Source organism: Panthera pardus, unplaced genomic scaffold, assembly GCF_024362965.1.
Source record: "Panthera pardus isolate Hobbes unplaced genomic scaffold, ASM2436296v1 HiC_scaffold_8, whole genome shotgun sequence".
NCBI lineage: Eukaryota > Metazoa > Chordata > Mammalia > Carnivora > Felidae > Panthera > Panthera pardus.
The window spans coordinates 126,580,815-126,596,577 of NW_026527013.1; the positions used below are offsets into that span (position 1 = coordinate 126,580,815).

A 15,763-nucleotide genomic window follows, 5' to 3' on the forward strand; every position below is an offset into this window, starting at 1 on the left:
TTTTCAAAGTGCACTTTTACAAAGTCTAAAAAGTAAAGTCCATGGCTTTGAAATGCTGTCTTAGGTTTTGAGAGATCGTTTTGGGCTTCCTTTCCCAGGTTGAGTTGGAAAAGGCTGGTCTGTGAAGAGTAGAGAGTTTCTAGAAAAGCCACTATTGGGCATTATCACTAAAGGAGGGAGTCAGCACTTACAAAAATGTACAATCTACCCAATCAGTAGTGACCCATTAAATGGATTTATCTTCATAATGAAGAGAAAAGGCTGTCTCAGAGAAGACAGATGTCAACACAGTCCAGCTTAAAAATGAGTCATGTGGGAGAACTGTCATTGCCAGGTTTTAGGACTGGACCATTTTTCTTCCTAAGAATGTTCCTTACACAAAACAAAATGACTGAAGACTCATAAGGACCAAAAAATTGCAAGGATTCTGCCTGGAGAGGGGTCTCACTGCTCATATGCAGGCAGAATAACTTCCCAGAGACCAGAGATCACTTTGAAGGGCTAATCTCCAAGTTTAGGATGTGGGGAGAAGAGGCCTTGCCCAGAAAAAGTGCTAGAAGTTAGGGTAAAAACTGATGACATTCTAGGCAGGGACAAATATTGACCTAGATGCAGGCTTTCAATCCCCCCCCCCCGCTGCCCCCCCCCACTCCAGCCCCCTAGAGGTCTTTAAAATTAGGACACCTTCTGGAAACTAAAAATGGTTTTACTTTGTAGTTTTGCCACGGCTGGGGAGTGGACTGCCTAGGCTAGTCCACGCAAATGAGACTTTTTGCTGAATGGTCTCAAATGTATTAAATGAAGGGGAGAGAAAAATTAAAAATGCTTTCTGGGCCCAAGGAGAAGCATTTAGGTTTTCTGTATTTATTCTGGGGCAGTATGGGCACAGAGCAGAGGTTGGCAAATTTCTGGTAAGGGCCATATTGTGTCTGCTGCAACTACTTAGCTCTGCCTTGGCAGTGTGAAACTGGCTGCAGACAAGAAGTAAATGAGTGTGGCTCTGTTCCAATAAAACCTGATTTAAAAAACAGGTGGTGAGCTAGATTTGGTCTGTAGGCAGCAATTTGGCAACCCCTGGTATAGAGGAAAAACACCTGGCTTTACAGATAGGCCATGCTCATTTCAAAGTCTTGTTCCATGATATGCTGAGCTAGGTGAATGAATCACTCAGCTTCTCTGAACCTGTTTCCTTATCTAGAAGGTGGAGGTGACCAACTTTAGTCAGGATTAGGAGATGCTGAGCATTGATCCCTAAACACTATCCCCATCATTAGGAGGTTTCCTGTGAATCTTAGTCCTCATGACAGCTCATCCAAAAAATAAAATAGTCCTTGCGGTATGAAGACCCCTTCATGATGACACAGGGTGTTTAGAATGCATGGAGGGCAGTTCAAGATTATATTTAAGTTGCACTGAACAGAACTGATTCCAATATTTAAGTTTTTGTTTTCTTGAAAACAGTGTTCTCAATTGTCCCCCTGAATGGTTTCAGGGCCTCGAAGATACTTTTTCCTGTCCTTGCTCCATCCTGCCACACGTCCTGCTGAGGTTTGACCAATGCAGTCCCCTAATGAAGGGCCCTGTGGGGTCAGGCTTAATGTAAATGGCCAGAAACTGTTCTGAAATCACAGAGGATCAGCTTAGCTGGTGTGCAACCTCCAGCCCCTCTCGATTTCATCATGTGTCCTCAATTATGCAAGATGAATTTGAAACATTTTATTCATGAATCAAATGCAATAATAAATGCAAAAAAGCTCCTTCGCATTTCACAATGGACATGGCTGAATCTTGGCAGGCGGTCATAATGAGAATCAGCAAGTCATTTAGCTTAGTTTCTCCCTTGCTGACTCTGTTTCTCCAGTGGGTCTCTAACAGTCCTCTGAGCTCTCAACTCCTAGGATATCTGTCTGAGGGGCTGATGATGACTTCATTCAGAGCCAAAGGCCACTGCGATGTGTGATGTGAGGAGTGAGGTCACTGTAACTCTTCTTCCCTAAGATAGAATTTCTGAACCCCACACAGGTTAGGCTTGTTGTGCATTATATCAAAGGTCAAGATATGTACCCAAGAGCTGAGAAAAAGGACAGTTCACTGCAGACCAAAACCTTTTCCTGGTTTGACTCCTCTCAAGATAGAGCCTGGAGTATAAACTGCCTGACAGCCAAGGCCTGCTCTTTGGGGGCCATCCATCTGTACTTGTGACCGAAATGCAACTCTGACTTGCATTATGTCTTTAGTGAGTGATGGAAAACTGTGCAGCAATGATCAAAATAATGGAACTACCTGGGCTTGGAAGTTGAGAATTTGGCTCTGAGGATTACACTTTTAAGGGTGTTGTGCTGTCGACTTGCTTCTTGAATACAAGAAGCAATACATTGGTCTACATTGAATACATTGGTCTACTCCATGTCATTTTCACTAACTCCTCCTTGGGCCTCTGGCCCATCATTACCTGTCCTGATTTACCCAAAAGCCTCTGATTTTACCTCTGTCCCCTTCAGACCCTGCCCACAGAGGCTAGATTGTTTCCAAAATGCAAGTCTGATCATATCATTTACCTGCTTAGAACCTACAGGGGTTCAGCACTGCTTGTGGATGACCAGCCTCTCTAGTGTGGCCATGAGGGCACACGTGGTTGCCTTCCAACTCCCGCTCTAGCAGATGCCTCCTCCTTGGCTTCACCCCTCACACCCCATGATCTAGTCACACTGAGATCCTTTCAGTGCCTCGAACTTCACCCCTGTGCCCTCATTTGTGTTCTTCCTTTAACCTGTGACTAAAATCCTCCCAATACCTGCTCATTCTTCAAGTCTACAAAATCCTTCTCTGACCTGCTGCCCTTCCCTCATGTCGGTGCTGGTTCCCCCATTCTCCCATCATGGGATCATACTATGTAACATCATGAACAGTGTCCTTCATTAACTAATGCATATCCAGGGTCTGCACAATCCACTCACATAGTAGTAACTGAGAAAATGTCTACCTATTTATTACAAATGGACCCATCAAGTGATTAAAAGAAATAAATAGCTTTAAAAATCAGCAATTCCCAACTCTAAGTCTAAAACAGAATTTAAAGCAGACTTTTGCCTGGCCTCACCCCCAGAGATTCTGATTCATTTGGTCTGGAATAGGTTCCAGACACTGGGCATATTTTTGAAAGCCCCACAGGGGATGCTAGTGTGTGGCTGGGCTTGAGATCTACTGGTCTAAATGAGGAGGCACAAGAAGACAGGAAGGAGTGATGACTGCTGTCCTTCCAGGGGAAAGAGAGAAGGGACAGGCCTCTTCCCTCCTTCACATGCCCAATGCAACTTACAGATGAGGAACCAAGACCTCGGCTTGCTACTGCCTATAGTTCCCCCAAGGCTTGGTCTTCAGATATTAGCCACAGTGTGAACAGGATGAGTGCTCTCATCTAGGACAGTCAGAGACAGGGTCAGGGGACCATGCTGGCTCTGAGCATACTTTGAGAGGCCACCTTTACTCAGGAACCAGACCACTGTGCCTGGGCTGTTTATCACTGAGGCAGCCAGAGCCACTGTGGTGCTGTGGGCATCTGCCTACCAGGATCAAGTGCTGCTGAGGGACCCCTTTAGCAAGGGCAACCACTTTGTTCCCAATGGGCCGACAATTCCTTGGGTAGCAGTTAGCATCAATGTTCCCAGACACAGGGCAGCAGCCTGCGTGCCAACCTGAGTAGGCAACCTGCAGCCGGTAGTGTCGACACGGGCCTGGGGAACCTGAGGGACAACTAGTATTAGATACAGTATGAAAGGTGACTTTTCAAACATGCCCTGAGAGCAAAGAAGATGGCCCTGGAGCAGTTAGAAAGGGAAGCTAGCTGCCCAGCACTGTTTCCTTGCTTTGTGAGCTTCCTCTGATTTTTAGCCACTAATAAAATAGGAATTGGATGGCAGGAGACAGAGAGATGTTCAGACAACTTCAAGTATCCTGAGAATCTGATCATAATCCAAATTGAGAACTCTGAGGGCCTTGGTGTTAGTCTCCCAAATAGCTCGTTATACAATGCCTGACTCCGTGGTTCCGTGCAGGTGCTAACTGGGCGATTTCACATTCCAAAGACTAAAACACAAGGCACTAACAGCTGTCCTGTTCCTCATGAGAAGGCATTTTACTTAAGGCTTAAGGCATCTTTATGGCCAGTAAAAAAATAAATCTTTCAACCAGGAATTCATCTTAAAATCAATTAGTGCTGGGTCTGTTGAAGAACAATGAATATAGAAGCAACACATTTCTCACTTTCTTCAGCATCTACAGGAAACCAGTTCAAAAGAGGAGAAACAAAGGTGAGGTTTAGGATCACTACCTTCTCTCCGCAGCCTGCCCTTGAAGGGACAGCAATTGAGAGGCAAATAGTGATATGACCAAACTTCCTTTCTCTACTGAAAATAGGGAGCCAAATTAATATAGTAATCAGGGCAGACTTGCTGGTCAGCTAATTGAAGGCCCTGGTTGACAAGAGGGAGCTATTTTCACCAGTGTCTGATGGAGTCAGCCTCAGGCAAGCAGTCTGAGCAAATCACATTAGTGGGTGACATTTAATCTACAGCTTTGAATAAACAACATGTCAAACAAGTCAGTCAAAACATGTGACCATGCGTGGAGAAAGAGGCAGAAACAAATGGGGCTGGTTTTCTTACAAAAGTTGAGAAACTCTTTTCCAATAGGGTTGGGGGAAATGGTTAGTTTTTCTTTTAATACTTATACTACTATTGGTTGACTATTGCTCGCTCACTAAAGTTAGCCATATTTTGTCAAGCATAGATGTTGAAAGCAAAGTCTTTGGCAAATCTTCTGAAAGTTACAAAGAATGATCTTCCCAGTGGGAAAGTCTCCCAAGCTGGAGTTGCTACTGAGGTGTTGTGCTCTTGCAGCCATGGCTAAGAGTGGTGGTGGTAGCACTTGTGGAATAACTCTTCGGAGAGGTCCCCCAAAGCAGAGGAGGAACTTCATTGAAAAAGTAACTGAGCCTCAAAGGATTTTCCTTTTTGAAGTCACACAATCATGAGGCTAAAATACACAGTGCTAAATGATGAGCAATTCTCAACTGTCCTTGTTTATGGATAAATGGCATCCATAGGTAGCCCTTTAAACATTATGGGCTCTTACCAATAAATCTGAGATGGACTCACTGTTCCTTCTTCACTCATTCATTGTAATGTAAGGTGTGAAGGAAAGGAGTGAATGGTAACGTCTGCTCACGTGTTGATCTACCTTAGTGTGTCTCAACCTCTGTGGATGGTGGGATTTTACCCAATTCATCTCTGTGTGCCAGGATCAGTTTCATAAATATGTGTAGAGTCACTGAATAGGGCTAAAGGAAGATGGAGAAGGGGAGTATTGGTGGGCACTGATAAATTAGCCTCAGACTACTCTGAAATTAGTTGCCATTTGGAAAGAAATGAAACATCTACCGTCTCACATGGAGGTGAGGCCAGAAGTTCTGCATGTTGAGGTTTCCCAGCATGTTCTGCATAAACTGTTAAATAGTGACAAATGAAATGGGACAGCCTGCCCCTCTGGAAGGGATATTCAATAAACTTTTCATAAGCAGACTGCTCAGGCAAGACCACAAGCAATACAGAGTGGGAAAAGCGAGGTCTGGATCCTATAAACTAGCTCTGCCATCAGGCAAGGCTGATGGACCCCAGGGAAACCAGAATTATTGCTTCAGCAAGTCCCTCTGGGAGGACAGCGCCATCAAAATGAAGTGTTGGTGGGTGCTCCTCAGCAGACAGATGGGGCAGTGGAAACAGCCACACAGTGGGAACTTAAAATTTAGCAGCACCCATTGTCTATACTCTGTGATATATATGGGGAAGAGGTGTTCTGAATCATCAACAGAATATATTAGGAGTAAATATATTTTTACTTTCTAAATTTTACCTAATGAATTGTCAATTTCTGGTATTAAAATATTTAGAAGCATCCTGTACTTGCTCAGCTAACATTTATTAGGCACTTAATACAAGCTAAACTCGGGGTGAAGTGCTGGGAATACAAAACCAGACCCAGTGCCCACCTTGCAAAACTTCCTCTTAGGGGGAAGAAGGTGTGCAAATAAATAATAATGTTGGACTTTAATAAGTTCTATTGTAGGTATGGGCTAACAATATAATTTGGGGGCAGGGAAAACAAAGTGATTATTAAGTATACCACTGGTTTTTGTGCATACAAATGTGTTTCTATTCTTACCCTATTGTTTCAACAATGGCACCTCTTAGAGTGTATCGAAATTATGCATTCACTACTGGTCTCCCAGTAGGACACCTTGAGCCTTCAGAAAGAAGGGACTATACCTCATTTATCTTTTTATCACTAGTGGATTTTAAAATCCTACATACCTGGAAAATTTCCCACTCAGTCCAGTAAAGCGAAGGTCAACCAGACTATATTTCTGAGTTACATGCTTTAAAAAAATGATTTCTGGTGCGTCTTTGTGAAGGCCAGGGATGAATCCCTGTGATAGTTTTAAGCAGAAGGAAAGAGAGGGTTTATAACAGTAGCAATGATAGATTAACTCTGGTTAACACACTGCTATACCAACGTCCTGCTGTATTTTTCCCAGATGGTTGTAAATTGGGACACCTCATAAATCCCCAGGCCTTTTCTTTTCCATGGCTGGTTATTACAGTGTCCCAGGGCAGAGGAGCACTTTCTAAACTAAAGTAATTGTGAGCCATTTATTATCTTTAAAGGAGAACCTGTCAACCACCACAGCACAAAATTCAGACAATTAAAACAGCCCAGACTGCTCTGATTCTGTAAAATCCCAACAGTCACTTGGTGGTTTGGAGCCAATGAGCCCAAGGAAGATCTGAAATGGCTCCTGTGTTTCTCCACTCATTTCCTCTTCCTTTTTGCCCATTTGCTATTATCTCTCACAGCTGGATGAACACAGCTGTTCCCGTGGTTTCCCCAATCCACTGCATCTGCCACGCTTCGCCTGAATGTGGTCCCTTGCCCTCCTATGCATCCTTTGGAGAAAACCTCGTAGAAGGTAATGATGTGGCATATATACCATCATTGCTCTCTCCCAGGTCAGTGGTGGGCATCATTAATCTATCAGGACACTTTATTTTCTGCTGGACCCAGACTCTGCCTGCAGGCAACCACCAACAACCAGTTGAATTAGGCATTCTTGGTGGCACTCACCCTCCATCTCCGAGGAAATCAATGTTGATAAGCAACCGTTACTCTTACCTAACATATTCAACTGTTCAGTAACCTTGGATCAGAGTATCTTAAAAGTCCCAATGCCCAATTTCTTTGAAGACTAACCATAGGCGTTTTAGGGCCTGGACCTGTGTTCAATTTTATGTACCTCTGAAAGTTGTTCAATCCAATAACTACACAGACTTTCTATCTAACTCACTATCTTGGCAATCGAAACCAATACTAACACCTCTGAAAATGATATACTGTCTGCAGTAAGGACCTAGTCATTGGTTCTAGAACAGTGTCAAACACTCAGAGCTGACACGTATTTATTGACATGGTGAAACAGTGGGCAGACAGGGGTCTCCTAGTTATAGACCTCCTAATTATAGACCTGATGTTAAACACAATCACCTTTTTCTTTCTTTTCAAATTTCCATGATTTTATAACTCTGGAAAAATTTTCTATGACCAATGTTTATGGAAATTGCCTAGCATTTTAATTAGGGTGAAATTCACTGAGGATTTTTTAGAAGTAACATCAGTTTCTATAAATCCACTTGTTCCTTATTTAATAAAAACAAATGAAATGATGTCTAAAAGAATACAATGTAATGTATTAGGGTTCAGGTATATTGGAGAGTCAATGTTCTGCTCTGTTCCTTTTTTAAAAAGAAAGTGTGAAAGAAGGGAAAAAGGCATGAATCGTGTAAAGTGGTACAAGCAAAGGAAGCTTCAAAAAACAAAAGCACATTAAACTACACCTATGACGGTTCTCAATTTCTCACTTAAGAAATGTACGCATGTTATGTTGGATCTCACCAGGCATCCCATTCTTGAAGCAGAAAACATACTCCTGAACTGAAAACAAATTTAATATCCACTCTCTGTCTCACCTAATTAGGCACAGTCATAAGAATCAAATGGGATGGGTGCTCACAAAGCACCTTTTATCTATCAGAGGGGATGGAATGGCGGCTCTTAGCACCTTCTGGCACTTTACTCAGTGGAGGTACATGACTCTAAGCTTGGTATCTTTCCTCTCATTGTATCCTGACAACAATCCTGCCGAAGAGGGACCCTCCATTTCTTTCAGTTCCCAAAATTGAGGCTTAGAGAATTTACACTGGTAACTGACAGGGGAGAGATTAAAAAAAATTTTTTTAATGTTTACTTATTTTTGAGAGACAGAGAGTGACAAAGAACGAGCAGGGGAGGGACACAGAGAGAGGGAGACACAGAATCCGAAGCAGGCTCCGGGCTCTGAGCTGTCAGCACAGAGCCCGACACGGGGCTTGAACCCATGAACTGTGAGATCATGACCTGAGCTGAAGTCGGACGCCCAACCGACTGAGCCACCCAGGTGTCCCAACAGGGGAGAGATTTGAATCCAAGTTCTGAGTTTAGAAAGCCTATGCTTTAAATTATTAAAGTCGAAATACCAAGATGCAGTTGATTTCAGAATACGAGAGTTAAATGAAAAGATGTTTGCAACTTTTACCTATAGTTGGCAAATGCTACCACACTATGTCAGGGAAAAGAGTAGCAAGTTAAAACATAGCTCCTTGTACCTAGGAAGTGCTCAAGTAGCAAGCACACTAGGAAAGTGTTTAGAAAAAAAAAAATCCAGGTGAGAGTTTTACATTTATTATTACTGTCATAAGGGCGTCTGGGAATCAGCATGAACATCTGACAAATGAAAAATGCAGTCTGAGGAATTTGCTGAGGGTTTGCAGGGAGGAAGATGTCATCTACCTTCCAGAATGGTGTCTGCTGATGGGATAAGCAGAACTGCCATCTGCTAAAACAAATGTCTGAGGACCTGCAGGAGTCAAAGGGGACAAGTGTCACTAAATGTGGTATAGAAGATGATAGTCCTTTGAAACCAAAGTTGAAATATGGTGACTTAAATTAACTGATAACCATTCTTTGGGGGGTGGAGCAGGTTGGCAACGTCAGGCTTGTATGTACAGGTGCACAAGGATTGAGGAGAAGCTGAAAACACTGTGAGACTCCAAATGTTACATGGTGCTTACTGGTATTTGTGCAAACTTCTTTTTCTGGGATCTCATCTTGTCAAAGAGACTTTTCCTTCTGTTTTATCTGCTTTGGGTATAAAAAAAAAAAAAAAAAAAAAAAAAAGCAAAGTCCTTGCCCTCGGGGACTTAAGCCCAAAAGTGGAGGTGAGGCCTCTAGAAGATTATGGTGCTTCCGAGATCAAGGCTGAAATATCAATGCTCCGTACATAAACGAACGAATGACTAGTGAATACAAAGAAGTATAGGACTCAAAGCATACAAGAAATTCTATATAAAATACAACTTCAGAATCTTAGAATTTTTGCCTGGATGGGACTTTAGAGGTCAGGTTGCAGCACATGCTAAGAGAGAATTAAGTGATTTAATAAAAATCACACTGGCAGAGCAGGGATTTGAACCCAAAGCTCCTTCCTGCCTTCTACCTGCTTCATGTTATTTGCTCTGAGGCATGATGTCAAATGATCATTCCCACGTACTCTGTGGTTCAAAGGAAGGGAGACCGTTTCCAGTTGGGGGATTAGAAAACATTGTAGGAACAAAGTAGGTTCTGGGTGGAGTTCTGCAGGATGGGGGTACGATTTAGGTCTGAAAAGAAGAGTGAGGGGGGTTAGGGCTCTCCCCATCAATAAAAAGGCAACTGCTTGGGGTGCCTGGGTGGCTCTGTCAGTTAAGGATCTGACTCTTGATTTTGGCTCAGGTCATGATCCCAGGGTTGTGGGATCTAGTCCTGCAATGGGCTCTGTTCTAAGTGTGGAGCCTGGTTAAGAGTACCTCTCTCCCTTGCCTCCTTCCATTCTCAGCTCATGTGCATATGCATGCGCTCTCTCTCTCTCTCTCTCTCTCTCTCTCTCTCTGTCTCTCCAAAAAACAAAAAAGGCAATTGCTCAAGATCACTTTGAATGTAAGGAAGGTCAAAGGAAAGCAGCAAGCACTGGAGTCAGGCAGAACTGGGTTTGAATCTTGGCTCTCACGTTCACCATCTATGTGTTCTGGGGTAAGTTTTTGAAACTTTCTAAGCCTGAGCTCCCCCAATAAACTGGAAATTACAGTATAGACTTTGCAACGTGATACAAGGATTAAAAGAATATTTATCAAGCAACTTTTACAGGGCCAGATATAAATGATAGTTATTGTTTATGCTTATTCACTTAGGAAGGGGGTAGGATAGAGTGGAAGATGGGTCAGGATCAGACTATGGAGGCCTGTAACTGCCAAGAAGAATTTGTTTGAACTGAATTTTGCAGGAAGTGGTGAAAATTTAAGATCTTGAGAAGAAGAACTCCGTGATAAAGTCAAAGATTAATAATTAAGCCAGAACTCCTGGTGCTTACTGGGCTTTGCATCTTTCTTCTTGTGCTGCCTCCTGTGTAACCCTGGGCACACCCTCCTACTTCTCTGTTTTTTTTCCACATCCCCAATGAATAAAGGCATCCTTGCAACTTTTGAATTGAGCATTCTGGATGGGCTGGTGAAAAAAAAAAAGTCCTCTAAACAATGGGTTATCTTCAGGAAATAGGTATTCATAAAGTCTCTGGCTGGGAGTTGCCAAGGGAACTTTATATATGTTTTCCATTAGTTCCCTGTCAGTAATAGGGAGAAAGAGTCTATTTTGGAAAGGACTACAAAAAAATGTGTTGTGCCAGCTGTTGGCATGCCACAAGAAGGACAGCAACCCAATTAGAGCTAAGACATCTTCTCTATAACTTCAATATCAACATGTCTCTCCTCATTGCCCCACTCAAAGAACAGAAAGAGGCAAAAAGGAGAAAATTTGAGTAAAGAATGGATGCCAAACCCACATGGTGCAAGAGGTGAATGGAACGAGAAGGAAAAACAAGAGATAGGAAGTACGTAAGCCAAGATAAATATTATTTATCCTACACTTAATATTACTACACTCAAAGCATTGTTTTTCCAGTGTAAGATTGATTTGGTTAAAAAAAAAAAGTAAAGCTATAAGTGCTTGCTCATTTAGCATAAGATCTTCAAAAGGAATGTTGCAAGATACTTTACTGAGACACCTACATTTTGTTTGAAGGTGACTGGGAAGCAGGCAGGCTCTGTAAGCCCAGTCTACAAATGGTGAGAACCAAGGAACAGAGAAAGGTTGTAGCTGGATAGGCACATCAGTAGCATGCCTCACACCTTATCCTGGGGTGTGTATCAAGAAATAACACCCCAAAGCATCATCTACTATGGAACCTGTCCCTTCTCTAGTTAGGGTAACCAAAAGTCACACTGGTGTTTCTAAATGACTCCCGTTTCTCAAGAACCCACCTCTCATGCTCCCATCAGACAACTTACAGCTATTTGTCTTTGGGTAACTAGGTTTCTACGATGTCTCTGCAAACTGCTCACTCCCCACACATCATTAATCAGTGCCAAACTAAACAGGCTCCAGGTCCAGCTGAGAATACAGTGGCTTGGCTCATCACCCCAAGACCTAATGAACACACATGAGTGATGACTATTGGGTAAATACCACACAGAGAATGCAAGTAAGCTAAGTGGCTATTGCTTTAGATGTTATACCTAGGAAGGCTGTGTGACAAATACTGATATCCAAATTGTTTCAGACATATAGTAATTTTCCAAAGCGCTGAAGCTTGCTGGCATTTATTTAAAGTGTTAAATTGAAAGGAGGATAAGATTTGGGTCATTTAGGGAGTATATTCAGCAATTTCTATGATACTGGATAAATGTAGCTGAGATGTAATAATTCCCATCCAGTAAAGGAAACCAAAAGTGTGGGTTTGTTAGTTTTGTTAAAAAGGATATGAGAGAGGGGGTGCCTGGGCGGTTCAGTTGGTTAAGTGTCTGACTTTGGCTCAGGTCGTGATCTTCTGGTTCATGAGTTTGAGCCCCATGTCAGGCTCTGTGCTGACAGTTCAGAGCCTGGAGCCTGCTTCAGATTCTGTGTCTCCCCCTCTCTCTGACCCTCCCTCCTGCTCATGCTCTGTCTCTCAAAAATAAACATTAAAATTTTGTTTTAAAAGGACATGAGAGGCCCTGAATGAAAAGATGCCAGCCATGTCTATGTCTTATTAAAAAATGTTCTTCCTTTATAAAAAAGATGGCATGCCCATGGACGATCACCCTATAAAGGCAGCACACTTAATTATATCTAATATTAATGCTACCAGGGATTGGGTAACTCATGGGAGGAAGACAGGGGACAGTTGCTGAACCACATCCAGAGGGATTTTTTTTTAAACTATCAGGATAGTAATAATAGTTGCAGCTGGTAAGGGACAAACCCTAAGGATGTTCCAGGGTATATACTTAACCATAATGGGAAGGGGGAAAGAGACAGATGAAGTTAAGAGAAAATTGGAGCATGAGGTGGTGACTAAAGTAGGTCATATTCTTCCTCACTTCATTGTTTTGATGTATTTCCTAAGCTTCTTTAGCTATATAGAGTGGAAATAAGGAGATCTATGGTAACTTGCTTATCATCTCTGAGCCTTAATTTCCTCCTATGTAAAATAGGGATAAGACTTACTTTAAAACATGATTTGGAATATGCAATTAGACAATGTAAATGAAAGTACCTAAAATAATTCCTGATACATACTAGGTATTCAGGAAATGCTGTTTCCACTTTGCTTTACTTTACATTTATGGCATGTATCACATCTAGCTTCCATTGGAGCTTTTTTTTGGTCTATCTTTGTTAAGCTGTGAAAGTTTCTCAAGTTCAAGATTTTTTTTGTCTGAGTATCTACCTCCACAGCACCTTGCAGCCGCTCAGGAGGGGTACAACAAATGCTCACTGAAAAAGGCCTGAGTACCTGCGTCACACAAGGGATAGTACAGCCTGCACTATTTGACATCCTGGGTCCCACACCTCTACTAACACAGTGATCACACTGTGTGTGATTTATAAATCCATATTTGCCTCATTCATTAGACTGGATTCCTCAATGGAGACCTAGTACATAGCAAGTACTCAACAAATACTAAATGAGAAGATACTTCATTACACCTTTGTATTTGTTTGGGGGACTCTGTTAACGTGAAAGACTGTTGCATTAGAGGAAAGGAATGCCAACAAGGTTCACTGGGAGAATAAAATGCACGAACAAATTTATTTCAGGGGAACTTGTACAGAGCTTGTAGAAAAACAGTCAAAATATAGAGGTGAAAACTGCACAATGTTTATTGTAAAGATTAAAAGTGACTTAAGTTCTGGACACAGGTAGAATCTGACCAACTTGAGCAGAGGATACAGTGGAAGATGGAGCTTGGTTGTCCTCACAGTAGGATCCCCACTGTATGACAACAAATTGTAACAAGAAAGACTACATGCACGTTGGTAAATAGTAACAGAATCTGAACACGTGTTCTATCAACTATGCCTTGGAGGAGAATCTGGGGATGATTTTATGACACAGGCAAAGAATGGGACCATAATAAAAAGATACTAAGTAGCGTATGGAAAAGTTAAAATGAGCCTGTGTGCTACAGTTTCTGGGTACTGCTGTCCTTGGCTGATCTGCTATTGACTTGTGTTGATAATAAACCACATGGTTGTAACTGGACTCCTCCAATCACACCACAGCAGCAGAGGACCCTTGAAAGTCTCCTAATATATGACTTGGGAGCTCAGAGATTTGCATGGAATTTTAAAGCTTCAGGTCCTATTTAAGGCAAAGATTATTAACTTGGAGTTCTTTGAATTACCTGAAATTGTGTGTCATGTCTCATGAACATGACATGAGACATATGTGTTTTCCCACTCCGAAGTGAATCTGCTGCTTTCCTCAGATTCTCAGAGTTGGTCATGATGAAGTCCATAAGAGCCACTGATTTAAAGAGGTAGGGTGAGAAAAAGAATGATGGAAACCAGAGCAGAATCTGCATTTCTAGCCTTGAGCTACAAATGGCTTTGTCTATGGAATATTTTCTTCTAGAAGTGTCCCATAAGCACTTCTCATTCAACATTCTAAAGCTCAACTTATTATCTTCCTTTTAAAATGTCCTTCCTGAAACATTCTCTGTAAGAGTTTATTTGTATCCTCCTTTGGACCAAAAATAATGAAGTCATCTTGGACACATTTTCCTTTCTCGCACTCTGTGTCTAATCATCAAGTTATGACTCTACCTTCTCCATGTTTTTGTGTTTTGCCTTTTTCCTTCCACCCCTCCTTCCTCTGCTAGTTGAGGCTCAACGTCCCTTATCTGGACTCTTCAGAAGCCTCTTAGCTTATCTCCCTCCCTCCGTGTTCAACCCCTGCCATCCCTTCTCCACAGATGACGGTGTGATGAGCTGACCACAAATCTGACCCCTGTGGATTCAGGTGCTCAGCAGCACAAAAGCCAAACTTTTCAATAATGAAAACAATGTTCTCCATCACTGGGCCTCTCTGCCTGTGTCTCCTGGTCTCATTGCCTACCATTTCTCAGTTCAGATGCTGCCTTCTAGAAAACCTGAGTTACTGGTAATGTTCTTGTTCGATTATGCTGAGTTCTCTTTTTGAACTGCCCCTCTTTAACAGGCTAAGTGCTCATCCTTCACTCAGGTACAATTGTCACCCCATCACAGCTCGATCTTATTGTATCAAAAGACTTAATTTAAGCCAACATCCCCTCCACCCTCCACCATATGGTTATATTCTTTGGGCAAGGACTCTTCCTATGAATCATGCTTTCCCCGATACCTAAAATATTGCCTAGTCTACTGACAATGGGTAGGATATTCATTTCTTCTGGTTGGGGTATCCTAAAAGCATCCTGGCTGTTCTGGGGGCTTGGCCAACAGCAGCTAGAGGCAGAGAGCTATCCTTAAAGGAAAGGGTAGGGAGAAAAACAGTTCACAAATAAAGGCCCTGACTTTTTACCTGGAGAATAGAAAACCCTGCTTGATTCCACGAGTCGTGCCCTGCTGATATTCAGACATATGGGTCAGCCAGCTGAATGCCATTTCAGTGTTATTACCTCAACTTTTCTTATAGATCAGTTCTCCCAAAGCCAACATTATCTCTCCATCCATGCAGCACTGTTTCTAGAAACAGAAGCTAATGACTTGCATGTACTAGGTCTAGGTGGCTCTGCTGAGTCACCTTAATAATAAAGCAGTTTTGCTTTATAATAAAGCAAAATGCCTTATTGTAAAGTTCAAGGCTTTTTGCATCTGAATTTGCTTATGTGAAATAGGGATGATAAAACTTAGCCCATAGAGTAATTAAGTTAAAATAGAGAACACGTATGAAAACACTTCATCAACTGTAAGGTGCTATACACATAAGGGTACATTCTCATCCTCCATGGTTTTAGAATGGTCAGAGACATTGGTATAAATGGCCTCCTAGTGTAAAATACAAGATTCCAGAAGTTCAAGTTGTGAAATCAGAGAGCTTTAACTTAACAGAGCACAGTTTCTTCAACTATTTGCCCTAATAATAAAGGGCTAAGGTTAAATATGCCTATTTGAAGTAAAAATACTCAGCAATATTATTCTATATGTTTATTCTTTTCTTTAGGAAACAGAAGGGGAAAGACCGATTTCATGGTTTGAGAGATTTTCATTGGAAGAGCGAAAC

At 42.0% G+C, this 15,763-nt stretch overlaps 1 protein-coding gene across 7 annotated transcripts in view; it reads right to left on the reverse strand.

The window, feature by feature from the left end:
- Positions 1-15,763, reverse strand: part of ELMO1 (engulfment and cell motility 1) — a 534,040-nt gene that overhangs the window by 52,766 nt on the left and 465,511 nt on the right. The window lies entirely within an intron of this gene.